The 14,547-nt window shown below is 33.9% G+C and overlaps 1 protein-coding gene across 1 annotated transcript in view; it reads left to right on the top strand.

Moving 5' to 3' along the window:
* The window catches only part of ADAM32 (ADAM metallopeptidase domain 32), a 184,217-nt gene that overhangs the window by 155,011 nt on the left and 14,659 nt on the right, over positions 1–14,547 (top strand). The window lies entirely within an intron of this gene.

The raw sequence follows: 14,547 nt of genomic DNA, 5'->3' as shown, positions 1-14,547 counted from the left end.
GAAAGCTGGTGTGTATCACATATTTTTACTACACGTGGCTACATCCCTGTGCCATATCTAGAATTATATATAATTTTAAATATTTATACTTTATACATATGTTTACCCTTCTAAGTTTGTTTTTCCTTTTTCTTTTTTATAAGCAGCCTTCTCAGAGGTTTTTCTATTTTATTAGTAATTTAAAAATATAATTTGTCATTCTGTTGAGATCCCTATATTTCCTTGTGTTTATTATCCTTAACTTATGCTCTGTTCCTCTTTGCTACTCTCTTCACCTTTGCTATGTGTTTGTTAATTCTACCTTTGTGGAGTCTAATGCTTTGTTTATTAATGTTCAATTTTTCTTATTTTCCTAATATGCTTTTAAAGTGAAAACTTTCTCCCTTATATATCATTTCATCTACATTCTCCAGTTTTTAAGACACAGCTGATATTCAGTTTAAAAAATTAGAAACTTCCAGCACGATTTCTTATTTAAATCATGAACAAATCATGGTCTTTAGTTTTCAGTTATATGATTTATTTTTGTTGCTGTAAAAGTTATTTTCCAATTTTATTACCTTACTGGGAAAGCTTTGTCTCTGATTTAGACTCTTAAATGTTGGAACCAGAAAGGAAGTCATTTTTTTGTAAAAATGTATGCTTGATATGCATGCTTCAATTAATGTGATACAGTATGTTTTTTTCTTTGTTTTGAGAACAGACTTTTTAATTGTGCTGTTTCAAATCATCTTTATACTTACTGGGTTTTTAAATTTTTTCTCTACTTGATAATTCATTTTCTATGAGAGGCAAACTAAGGTTTTCCAATATGTCATGGCTTTTTCTCTTTGATTGTTGAGACTTCTGCTTTATATACCCTGAGGCAGTGGCTAAATGCGTAAAGTTCAACATAGTTATATATTCTTGGTGTATTTTCTTTTTATCATTAATAATTGTATCTTAAATTCTATTCTCACTCTTATATTGCTATATATCAACTTGTTCTTTGAAAGTTAGACTTACCTATTACGTATTTTTCATCCCTTATTTTCAACCTTTCTTTGATTTTAATTGGTATATTATAAACAGCCTTTATATGAAATGCAGTAGTGGAGTTTGTTACATTTATATGCTTAATATATGATGACATATATTCACATTGAAATTTACCATCTTATTTTCTTCCTACTTACTATCCTCTTTTTTTTTTTTTGCATTTTTTCCTTTTCTCAAAATCCATTTTCTTGATTGTGCTTTTTCTTCTTCTTTTCTTTTTCTCTTCTACTATTTTGTACATTTTTATATTCTGTTTTTATTGTTTTAATGATTTTTGTTAACTTTTAGCATTTGTAGCTGATGTTGTATAATGTCTTAATTTAATCATTGTATATAATCTTGTGAATAACACAAGGATCTTAGCCCTTTAACACTAACCTATCTTTTTCAATCTGTTAGTCATTTGGCTTTTCAGTTCCCTCCAAATAAGTTTTGTGTTATTGTGTTCTTATCATTATTATGTTTAGTTAATACTTATTAGGATTTCCTGATATATTTCCCAGATTCTTTATGATTCCCTTTTTTTTTTTTTTTTTTTTTTTTTTGCGGTACCTGAGCCTCCTACTTCTGTGGCCTCTCCCGTTGAGGAGCACAGGCTCCAGACGTGCAGGCCCAGGGGCCATGGCTCACGGGCCCAGCCGCTCCGTGGCACGTGGGATCTTCTGGGACCAGGGCACGAACCTGCGTCCCCTGCATCGGCAGGCGGACTCTCAACCACTGTGCCACCAGGGAAGCCCTATGATTCCTTTTTTAAACTTAGTTTTGAAATAATTTAAGAAATATAAAAAGTTGCAAAAATAGCACAGAATTCCATTGTACTCATCACTTAGGTTTTCTCAATAATAACATCTTACATTAACATAGCACATTTTCACAGCCAGAGAATTGGTATTGGTACAGTATTATCAATTAAACTATAGACCTTATTCATATCCACCAGTGTTTACATACATACACTCATTTTTGAGTATGTGTGTGTATATATTATGAAATTTTGTCACATGGTTTGTGTACCAATGCCATAATTATCGCCATTCTTTTTGGAATCCTGCTTTTTTCATTCTAGGTTCAATCTTCTTGGAGAAGTACCTGCTTTGGTAGTTATTACAGTGATGGTCTATGTGTAATCATCTGTTTGCCTTATATGCTTGGAAATGGTTTTATTTCACTTTCACTCTTGAAATTCTCTATGGGTATAGAATTTTAGGTGGACAGTTATTTCTGTCAGCCCTTTTAAGATGCCATTGAATTCTGGCATTTACTGTTGTTGAGATGTCTGCTGTCAGATTAATTAATTCATTTTTACCTTTATACTTGCACTTTTTTTCTAAGTTAGCTTCTCAAGTTTTCTTTTGTCCAAGGTATTATGTTACTGAATTATTACTTGTTCTGATATGAGTTTGTTTTTATTTTTCCAGCTCAGAATTCACAATAATCTTCAATTATCATGTCTTTCTTCAGTTCTGGAAGATTCTCAGTCATTATCTCTTTAATGATTGACCCTTCCCCATTCTATCCCTTTTCTTTTTCTGAAATCCCTATATTTTAGGGTCTTCCATTCTAGCCTCCACGGTAGGTGGCAATGGTTGTTCTCTTCCTCATCTTTATACTTCTCCTTTTGCTTCTTTTCTTTTGACACTAAGAATGAAGCTTTTAAAAGTTGAGATACAATTTACATGTAGTAAAATTAATCTCTTTGGTTTATGTAATTCTATGAGTTTAACAAATACATACACTTACTACAACCTCAATAAAACATAGAACAATTTCATCACCTCAGAATTCCCTCCCACCCCACCTTCAGCTCTCGGCACTGACAGATGTCTTCTTTGCCTATAGTTTTGCCAATTCCAGAACTTGGTATAAATGGAATCGTATACTGTAGTACGTAATCTTTTGAGTCTGTCTTCTTTCCTTTGGCATAATGCATTTGACATTCATCCATGATGTTATGTATGTCAATAGCTTGTTCTTTTTCTAATGTATAGTTCTATCATGGTATAATTGACACACAGTAAATTACATATATTTTAAGTGTATAATTTTGTATGTTTTGATAATTTGAAAAGTAACACTGATGAAACCATCACCATGATCAAGATTATGAAGATATCTGTCATGCCCCCGAATTTCCTCGTGCCCCTTTGTAAGCCCCACTCCTGCCTCTTCCACCTGCTCTATCCCCATACTGCTGCTGATCTGCTTTCTTAGTTTGCATTTTCCAGAATTTTATATAAATGGAATCATACAGTATGTACTCTTCTTTTTGTCTGATTTATTTCACTCACCATGATTATTTTGCAATGTTCTTGTGTGATCATTTGTGTTCTTGTGTGATCACTTGTGTTCTTGTGTGATCATTTTTTTTTCCTTTTATTGCTGATAAGTATTCATTTGTATGATTATACCATAATTTGTTCATCCATTCCATCTATTGATAGTTATTTGGATGCATTCCAGTTTTTGGCTGCTATAAATAAAGCCATTATGAACATTTACATACAAATTTCTATGTGAACATATGCGTTCTTTTTCTTAGTTAATACCCAGGACTGGAACGACGGGGTAATATGGTAGGTATATGTTTTCACTTCTAAAGAAAGAGCTAAACTGTTTTGCAAAGCAGTTCTTCTGTCTTATATTCCAACCACTAGTATGAGAGTTATAGTTCCTCCACATTCTCACCAACACTTATATGGTCATATATTTTTTTAATTTTAGCAATTCCGATAGTGTGCAGTGGCATCTCATTATGGTTTTAATTTGCATTTCTCTAATGACTAATGATGCTGACAGTTGTTTCATGTGGTTATTTGTCAGATGTACATTTTCTTTGGAGAAGTGTGTATTCAAATATTTTACCCATTTTAAATTAATTAATTAAAATTACAATCCGGAGGTCTTTTATTTATTTTTACATCTATTATGGCATGATTTCATAGGGAATGGGTTCCAGCTCACTGGTTCTCACAAAGTGTGCTTCTCTGGATGGATCAGGCTGGTGCTTCAGTCAAACCCACGTTCCTTTCCCTTTGGCTTCCTTCTTTTTCTGATCATATTTCCTTCACTCATTTCAGGGAGCTATCTTGGTTCTTAGAGTGCTTAATATCCTCAATAAGTACATTAATTCTCTTGGCAAGAATCTTGCCCTTAATTCGTTTGTTTTCAACAATGCCAACAGCATGCTGGGTAACATTGTAGACTCCCAGTTTTTGTAACGTTTGTGAGACATTTCTTTTTTAAATAGTGCCAGTTCCCTTGCTGTCTACAATATCACTTTTTTGTAAATTCCCATGTATGTGACCAAAGGAACAGCCCCATGTTTTCTAAAAGGTCTAGAGAATGTATAGCAGGTGCCTCTTCTCTTTTCTTTTGTGTTGGTCTTTTTGACAAATTACTGGAAGATGGCAGTTTCAGCTGAAAGACCCCATTTTTTGATTGGGTTGTCTTTTTATTATTGAGTCAGTCAAAACTTTTTGATCATTTAAAAAATGGATTGTTTGTTTTCTTATTATTGTATTTTGAGTGTTCATTATAAATGCTGGATACAAGTGCTTTATTATATATATGATTTGCAAATATATTCTTCTAGTCTAAGGCTTTTCTTTTCACTCTTTTAAAGAGCAAAAGTTTTAAATTCTGATGAAATCCAGTGTATCAATATCTTCTTTTATAGATCATGATTTTGATGTTGTATCTAGGAAATATTTGCCTAACCAAAATTCATGAGGATTTTCTCTCATGTTTTCTTTTAAAAGTTTTATAGTTTTAGGTTTTGCATTTAGGCTTATATCCAATTTGAACTAAGTTTTGTATGGGTATGAATTTAGTGTTTTTCTTTTCCTGCATAAGAATATCCAGTTGTTCTAACACCATTGCTTTAAAGCTTCGTTAAGTAGGACCAGAATGGTTAGCACTACGGAGGCAATACCCTTCCATGTAACTCTACCAAACTCACTGTGAATTATGAGATTTTTCAACTCAGATGGTGGGAACACAAAGTATTCCTGTTCCTATATGAGTACAAGAGATTGATTCCTTTATTAAGTTCTAATAATTTTTCTTTGCCTCAGGGAGTTTCTTCACTTGCGTTCAGTGATTGGTACTCTGAAGAACACTCAAAGAGGACCCTCCACAGATATCAGGAGCTCTCTGTGCACCTCCTTTCTTCTCTGGTATTCTGCCCTGAGAAGTGTAGCTGCCTTGGCATCCCCAGACCCTATTACCTCAATTCAGGGAGACTTCTGGCTTTGCCTGGGTTTCCCTTGCTGTGCTACAGGAGGCAACTCTCCTCAGGCACGGGCAATCACAGGTCTCACCTTTATTCCCTTCTCTCATAGATCACTATCCTGCCTAATATTCAGTGTCTGAAAACCAGCATTTAATATATTTTGTCCAGATATTCATCTGTTTCAGGCAGGAGGGTAAATCCAGTCTGTTACTCCATCTTGACCGGAATTGGAAGTGTGTATTTATGGTTTGTAACTGCACTTTCATAGCTCTCTCTCCATCTCACATTCTGTTTGATTTCCTCAGATCACTCTCATTTCACCAATTCTTCCTTCTCTGTCCTGTTCTAGACTTATGGATTCTATTCTTGCAGAAATCTCTATGGAGATTGTAAATATTCTCCAAGTTTTTTAATCATTTGTATTTCTTGGTGTGTGAACTCATTGTTTTGCTCTGGCTGTTGACATTATCTATTAGGGGTTTGTAATCGTACAAACTTCTTTTCTCTTCAGTGTCTTTTCCTTTCAGTGTCTGTGCTTTTCCCATGAGAATTCTGCATGCCCTGTGTTGAAGACATACACATGTGGGCGGTTTCATTTTTGCTTCTTTTAAAGCAAAAATATTTGGAACAGCTGCTATGCATGGTGTTCCAAGAATTTGTAGGAGTGTGACTGGGGCCCTGAAAGTACATTTTTTGTAGGCTTGGGACTCTGCAGTGATGCATTTCCCCCCATCTATTCCTGTTGCATATCCCCCTTTCCCTGCTGCATTCCTAAGGCCACTGGTCAGAATTTTTACTATCCCTGTGTAATGGGTGGTATGGACATTCATGGCTCCCAGGTTAAATGGCTCCAGTTAAGGAGCTCACTTAGTTTCCTTGTATGCAAAGGCCTCATAACTTCTAAGGAATGGCTATTAAATCTCTAGTCCCAAAGTCATATCACTGGTTTAGACACCTCTGCAATCATTCACTTTCATCTCCTGTTTACCCTTTGAACTCTCAGTTTCTTCATTTTTTTACTAGCACCAGGAGAATTCTTTTCTTGTTTTTAACCTCAGTTATGTATTAACTGTTTGTCTTATTTTTTTTCAGCACTCCTCTATGAGGAATGGAAAGGGGAATTGTCCCACCAGCTCATTCTGTCAGATTGTCTAGAAGTCAGTATGGGTTTTAACTTATAAAATGTAGCATTTCTTTATCAATGAATAAAAAATTAAAAGTTGGGGTATAAAGGTCAGAATCAGGAATGCAGGGTCAAACCTATATTCTGTGTTTAGAAGTGATAAGGGAAAAGAAAATTTGTGCCTTCTTGATAATTTCTTTAGTACAAGTTTGAAATGCACTCTTTGTGGATGAGGTATATAAGTAAATAAGAATGTTATTTATTTGCATCTTTGTTCAGTGACCTTGGACATTATTTTCTTTTTTGGTAACTTACCTTGTAAAAGAGATAATACTGCTTATAAAATGGCCTGACTTTTGTTTATGCAGTTGGCAAGCACTCTTAGGACTAACTTTGGACACTATTTTACTTTTTTTTTTAATATCCAGATCAGAAGGCAGCACTCCCAGAAATGCTAGCAGGTAGGTAAATTGGAAGGCATCTTAAGATACATGTTGAAAATTAAGAATGAATAATTCACAATATCTAGATACTGTTTGAACAGCTAAGTTTGGTAAAGTAATCCACTGAAAACCAGGCTACTAGTATATAGTAATTTAGTTTCTAGCAAATTAGTCTTTTATTCATTTAATAAATACTTATTGGAAGTCTACTCTGAGGAAACAAGGAATAAAATGGCTGACTCTAATAAAAGATAGGATATGTATAATTAGTAAAGACAAAGGATGTATGGTGCCTGGAAATTACCCAACTTGGGTTATATTTATGTACTGCTTGGGTAAACAAACAAGCAAATGCTTGACATTTGATAGACTGTACATGACAGAACTCATGTATAAACTTCTATAATAATTTTGGGTTGATGAGAACTAATTACACTGACTTAGCTGTGCTTTTCTTTTAATCATTAATAAATAGCATATTGTCCCCGTTAATATTTCTTAACCATAAATTCAGTCCTTACTGTTTTATAACTGCTATACCAACATTCTATTCTATTACATTATCTAATGTAACTTTTCATCCCCTTACTTTCAACCTTTTATTTAATTTGGTCTCCTGAAAACAGCCTGCCAATGGAATTTTAAAATATGTAACTTCGAGAGTTTCTCAGTAGTTGAATTGAATATGTTTATATACTTATAATATGTTTGCTGATATGTTTAGACTAAACTCTACCATTTTGTTTTGTTTTTTTCTATTTATCATGCTTTTTCAGTATTTTCTCTTTCTACTTTCATGTATTCCATCATATTGATTGTGCTTTCATTATTTTTTCTTTCCTTCTATCAATTTGGTCATTCTATGTTCTAGTTATATTCTTTAATTATTATATTATGATTTATTAAATTATTAAAATTAAATGTAGATAAAGTTACAATTTTAGAGATAAAAGTACTCATAATCTTCTTCTAACAATTTATGGATCTTAGACCATTAAACCTTATACTCTTTTCTTCACTCTTCCATAGCATTATCATTTGGCTTTCAGTTACTCCTGAATTTTAACCTGATACAAATAAGTCATCATTATCATTATTATATTTAATCAAAACATACTAGGATTTCACTACATATTTGTAACTTATTTACTCACTATTCTTTTTTGAATTTAATTCCATTTTTTTAATGTTCAATCTCCCTTTTGGTGAAGTACCTCTCTTAGAATTTCCATCAGTGAGTCTGTGTGTAGTAAGCTATTTATCTTATCCACCTAAAATTATCTTTATTTTCACTCTTGAGTATGAGTTTATATAGTATGGACTTCTATGCTGAGAGTTATTTTGCCTTCGCTATTTAAAAATATGTCAGTGTAGTGTGGCATTAACTATTGATGATGATAAATCTTCTGTTAGTGTGTTGATTCACTTATTCCTTTATGATTAATAGGAGTTTTACCTAGTCATTGTATTCCTATTGATGCATAACAAATTACCACACACTCAGTGACTTAAACAACATTCATTTACTCTGTGCAAGTTCTGTAAGTCAGAAATCCAGGTGGATTTGGCTGGATTGTCACAAGTCTGACCTGAAGGCCTGAAGGCCAGGCTGGGATCAGAGCTCATTTGGGTTGTAAGAAAAATCCAATTTCTTGCAGCTGTAGGTCTGAGGTATCTCTTTCCTTGTTGCCTGTCTGCTTGGAGCCCCTCCGTCTCCCAGAGGCCACCTGCATTGCTACTCATGTACCTCCCTTAACCTTTAAAGAAGCAAGGGTAATATAAGTATTCCTAAGGCTTTGACTCTCTCTTAATTTCTTTCCTCTACCAGCAGGAGAAAACTCTACTTGTAAAGAGCTGACCTGATTGGGTCAGGCCCACCAAAATAATCTCTGTATTTTAAGGCCAACAGATTTGGAGCTTTAATTACATTTGCAAAATCATTTCAGAGCAGTACTTTAAAAAGTGTTTGAATAACCAAGGAATGGGAATCTTAGAATTCTGCCTAACATAGCCTGTACATGTATTCTTTGTCCTTAGAGTTGTTATTTTGTTATAATGTATTCTGGTAGAGATTTTTTAAAAAATCATGAGCTGGACCCAATATTTTCTTTCACTGTGAAGACTCATACCTTTCTTCAATTTTGGAAAAATTCTAGACTTTTTCTCTTCAAATACTGACTCTCCCCCATTCTAAATTTTCTGTGTCTAAATTGTTCCATGTTTCTTAACTGGACTTTTATGTATATTTTATATTCTGTTTAGTGTTCTAGGTGATTTCCCTAAACAATTCAAAATCAACAATTCTTTTTTTTTCAGTTCTGTCATGTGTTTTTTTATTGAGGTATAGTTGATTTATAAAATTATATGTTTCAGGTATACAGCATAGTGATTAATAATTTTTATAAGGATTATGCTACATTTATTGTTATTATAAAATATTGGCAATATTCCCTGTGCTGCACAATATACCCATGTAGCTTATATATTTTATACATAGTAGTTGATACCTCTTAATTGCCTATCCCTCTCTTGTCCCTCTCCCCCTTGCTATCTCCACTGGTAACCACTAGTTTGTTCTCTATATATGTGACTACTTTTGTTATATTCACTAGTTCATTTCACTTTTTATATTGCACAAGTAAGTGATAACATGCAGTATTTGTCTTTCCCTGACTTATTTCATTAAGCATAATACCTTCCAAGTCCATCTATATTGTTGCAAATGGCAAAATTTCTTTCTTTTTAATGGATGAGTAATATTCTATTGTGTGTAAATATACCACATCCTCTTTATCCATTCATCTGTTGATGAACACAACTTTGCTTCCATATCTTGGCTATTGTAAATAATGCTGCTACAAGCATTGGGGTATGTGTATGTTTTCGAAGTAGTATTTTCATTTCTTCAATATATACTCAGGAGTGAAATTACTAGATCATGTGGTAGTTCTATTTTTAGCTTTTTGACGAACCTCATACTGTATTCCACAGTGTTTGCACCAATTTACATTCCCACCAACAGTGTATGAGGGTTCCCTTTACTTCACATCCTCACTAACATTTGTTATTTGTGGTCTTTTTTTTTTTTTTAAGATGTTGAGGGTAGGAGTTTATTAATTAATTAATTTATTTTTGCTGTGTTGGGTCTTCGTTTCTGTGCGAGGGCCTTCTCTAATTGTGGCAAGCGGGGGCCACTCTTTATTGCAGTGCGTGGGCCTCTCACTGTCGCGGCCTCTCTTGTTGTGGAGCACAGGCTCCAGATGTACAGGCTCAGTAGCTGTGGCTCACGGGCCCAGTTGCTCCGCGTCATGTGGGATCCTCCCAGACCAGGGCTCGAACCCGTGTCCCCTGCATTAGCAGGCAGACTCTCAACCACTGTGCCACCAGGGAAGCCCCTTTGTGGTCTTTTTGATGATAGCCATTCTCACAGATGTGAGATGATAGCTTGTTGTAGTTTTGATTTGCATTTATCTGATGATTAGTGATGTTTAGCATCTTTCCATGTGTCTGTTAGCTTATGTATATCTTCTTTGAAAAAATGTCCATTCAAGTCTTCTGCACATTTTTTTAATCGGTTGTTTGATTTTGAGTTGGATGCGCTATATATTTTGTATATTAACCCCTTTTTGGTCATATTACTTGCAAATATTTTCTCCCATTAAGTAGGTTGTCTTTTTGTTTTCTCATTGGTTTTCTTTGCTCTGCAAAACCTTTTAAGTTTACTTAGGTCCCATTTGTTTTTTTTTGCTTTTGTTTCCTTTGCCTTAGGAGACAGATCCAAAAAGCTATTGCTACAATTTATATCAAAGAACGTTCTGTCTACATTCTCTTCTAGGAGTTTTATGATTTCTGGTTTTAATTCACTTTGAGTTTATTTTTGTATATGGTGTAATAAAATGTTCTATCCCATTCTTTTAGATACAGATGTACAGTTTTCCCAGCACCACTTACTGACAAGACTGTCTTTTCTCCACTGTATATTCTTGCCTCCTTTTTTGTAGATTAATTGACCATAAGTGTGTGGGTTTATTTCTGAGCTCTCTATTCTGTTGCAATGATCTACATGTCTGTTTTGCTGCCAGTACCAAACTATTTTGATTACTGTAGCTTTGTAATATAGTCCGAAATTAGGGAGTGTGATACCTCCAGTTCTGTCCTTCCTTCTCAAGATTGTATTGGCTATCAGTGGTCTTTTATGTTTCCATACAAATTCTAGAGTTATTTGTTCTAGTTCTGTGAAAAATGCCATTGGTATTTTGATAGGGATTGCATTGAACCTGTACATTGCCTTGGGTAATAGGATTATTTTAACAATATTAATTCTTCCAATCCTAGAACATAGTATATCTTTCCATCTGTTGTGTCATCATCAGTTTCTTTTATTCGTGCCATAGTTTTCTGAGTACAGGTCTTTTGCCTCCTTAGGTAGGTTTCTTCCCAGATATTTTCTTCTTTTTGATGGAATGGTAAATGGGATTGTTTCCTTAACTTCTTTTTATGATAGTTTGTTGCTAGTGTATAGAAATGCAACAGATTTCTGTATATTAATTTTGTATCCTGCAACTTTACTGAATTCATTGATGAGAATTTTCTATGTATAGTATCATTTCATCTGCAAAAAAGTGACAGTTTTACTCCTTCCTTTCCAACTTGGATTCCTTTTATTTCTTTTTCTTGTCTGATTACTATGGCTAGGAATGCTGTTACTGTGTTGAACAAAATTGGTGACAGTGAACATCTTTGTCTTCTTCCTTTTCTTAAAGGAAATGCTTTCAGATTTTCACCACTGAGTATGATGTTAGCTGTGGGCTCATCACATGTGGCCTTTATTATGTTGAGGTGTGTTCCCCTTATGCCCACTTTCTGGAGAGTTTTTATCAGAAATGAAAGTCGAATTTTGTACCCAGAATCTTTTTCTGCACCTTTTGATATGATTATATGATTTTTATTCTTCAACTTGTTCACGTAGCATATCACATTGATTGAATTATGGATAATGAACCATCCTTGCATCCCTGGGATAAATCCCCCTTGATCATGGTGTATCATCCTTTTAATGTATTGTTGGATTTTGTTTGCTAATATTTTGTCTGGGATTTTTGCATCTGTGTTCATCAGTAATATTGGCCTGTAGTTTTCTTTTTCTTCCTTCCTTTCTTTCTTTCCTTTCTTTCTTTCTTTTCTTTCTTTCTTTCTTTCTTTCTTTCTTTCTTTCTTTCTTTCTTTCTTTCTTTCTTTTTCTTTCCTTTCTTTCTTTCTTTTTTTCTCTCTTTCTTTCTTCCTTCCTTCCTTCCTTCCTTCCATCCTTCCTTCCTTCCTTTCTTTCTTTTTACTGATTTTGATATCATGAGGATGCTGGCCTTGTAGAATGAGTTTGAAAGCATTCCTTACTCTGCAATTTTTTAAAATAGTTTGAGAAGAATGGGTGTTAACTTTTCTCTAAATGTTTGGTCCAATTCACCTGTAAAACCATCTGGTCCTGGACTTTTGTTTGCTGGGAGTTTTAAAATCACAGTTTCAATTTCATTACTGATTATTGATCCATTCACATTTTCTATTTCTTCCTGGTTCAGTCTTGGGACATTGTACATTTCTAGGAGTTTGTCCATTTCTTCTAGATTGTTGATTTTATTGACATATAGTTTCTCTTAGTAGTCTCTTATGATCCTTGTATTTCTGTGATGTCAGTTGTAATTTCTCTTTTATTTCTGATTTTATTGATTTGGATTCTCTCTTTTTTTCTTGATGTGTCTGGCTAAAGTTTTTATCAATTTGGTGTATATTTTCAAAGAACCAGCTCTTAGTTTCATTGATCTTTCCTATTTTTTTTTTTTCTGTCTCTATTTCATATATTTCTACTCTGATCTTTATGGTTCCTTTCCTTCTACTATTTGGGGTTTTGTTTGTTCTTCTTTTTCTAGTTCCTTTAAGTATAAGGTTAGGTTGTTTATTTGAGATTTTTCTTGTTTCCCTAGGTAAGCTTGTATAACTATAAACTTCCTTCTTAGAACTGCTTTTGTTGCATCCCATAGATTTTGGATGGTTGTGTTTTCATTTTCATTTGTTTCCAGGTAGTTTTTTTAATCTTCTCTTTGATTTCTTCAGTGATCCATTGGATATTTAGTAGAATATTGTTTAGCCTCCATGCGTTTGTGTTTTCTGCAGTTTTTTTTTCTCTTGTAGTTGATTTCTAGTCTCGTAGTGTTGTGGTCTGAAAATATGCTTGATATGATTTCAGTGTTTCTTAAATTTACCGAGGCTTGTTTTGTGGCTTAGCATGAACTCTCTCCTGGAGAATTTTCCTTGCACACCTGAAAAGAATGTGTATTCTTCAGCTTTTGGATGGAATGTTCTATATATATCTATTAAGTCAATCTGTTGTAATATGTCATTTAATATTTCCTTATTGATTTTCTGTCTAGATGATCTGTTTGTTGATCTAAGTTGGGTGTTAAAATTCCCTACTATTATTGTGTTATTCTCGATTTCTCCATTTATTTTTGTTGAAATTTGCTTCAATTATTTGGGTGCTCCTATGTTGGGTGCATATATATTTACAATTGTTATATCTTCTTGGATTGAACCCTTGATTGTTATATCATATTCTTCTTTGTCTCTTCTAACAGCCTTTGCTTTAAAGTCTATTTTATCTACTATAAGTAATGCTACCCAAACTTTCTTTTAATTTTCTTTTACATGGAATACCTTTTCCATCCCCTCACTTCCAGTCTGTGTGTTTCTTTAGCACTGAATGAGCTTCTTGTAGGCAGCATATATACAGGTTTATTTTTGTATCAATTCAGCCACTCTGTGTATTTTGGTTGGAACATTTAGTCCATTTTCATTTAAGTAATTATTAATATGTGCATACTTATTAATAAATATGTACTATTAATATGTATGTACATACAAGGGAGTTCCCTTGCATGTAACTTGTTGCTTTTCCCATGCTGCTTTTTATACTCTCTATCTTTAATTTTTGCCATTTTAATTATAATGTGTCTTGTGTTGCTCTTTGGGTTGATCCTTTTGGAGACACTCTGATTCCTGGATTTGTATTTCTGTTTCCTTATAGTCATCTATTAGGACATATTGTACAATACAGGGGAAAAATCCAATATTTTATAATAACTATAAATAGAGTATAACCTTTAAAAATTATGAATCACTATACTGTACACCTGTAACTTATAAAATATTGTATATCAACTATACCTAAATTAAAAAAAATTTTTAGAGCTACCCTGGTGGCGCAGTGGTTAAGAATCCACCTGCCAATGCAGGGGACACGGATTCAAGCCCTGGTCCAGGAAGATCCCACATGCCACAGAGCAACTAAGCCCGTGCACCACAGCTACTGAGCCTGCGCTCTAGAGCTCGCGAGCCACAACTACTGAAGCCCGTGTGCCTAGAGCCCATGCTCGACAACAAGAGAAGCCACAGCAATGAGAAGCCCGTGCACCACAATGAAGAGTAGCCCCCACTCGCTACAACTAGAGAAAACCTGTGCACAGCAACAGACCCAACACAGCCAAAAAGTTAATTAATAAAAAAATTAAAGGAAAGAAAAAGCAAGCACTTGCAACCCAATAATTAAGACTACAGTTATCTATCCTGGTTGTGGGGTTAATGAATTAATTTTTTATTAACGTTTAAGGACTAATATTTTATTTCAAAAAAAATTTTTAATGAGGTTCTTTTTTTTTTTTTTT

The sequence above is a fragment of the Lipotes vexillifer genome, unplaced genomic scaffold, assembly GCF_000442215.2.
Source record: "Lipotes vexillifer unplaced genomic scaffold, Lipotes_vexillifer_v1.1 scaffold1383, whole genome shotgun sequence".
Classification (NCBI taxonomy): Eukaryota; Metazoa; Chordata; class Mammalia; order Artiodactyla; family Lipotidae; genus Lipotes; species Lipotes vexillifer.
This window is presented reverse-complemented; position numbering and strand designations above follow the sequence as displayed.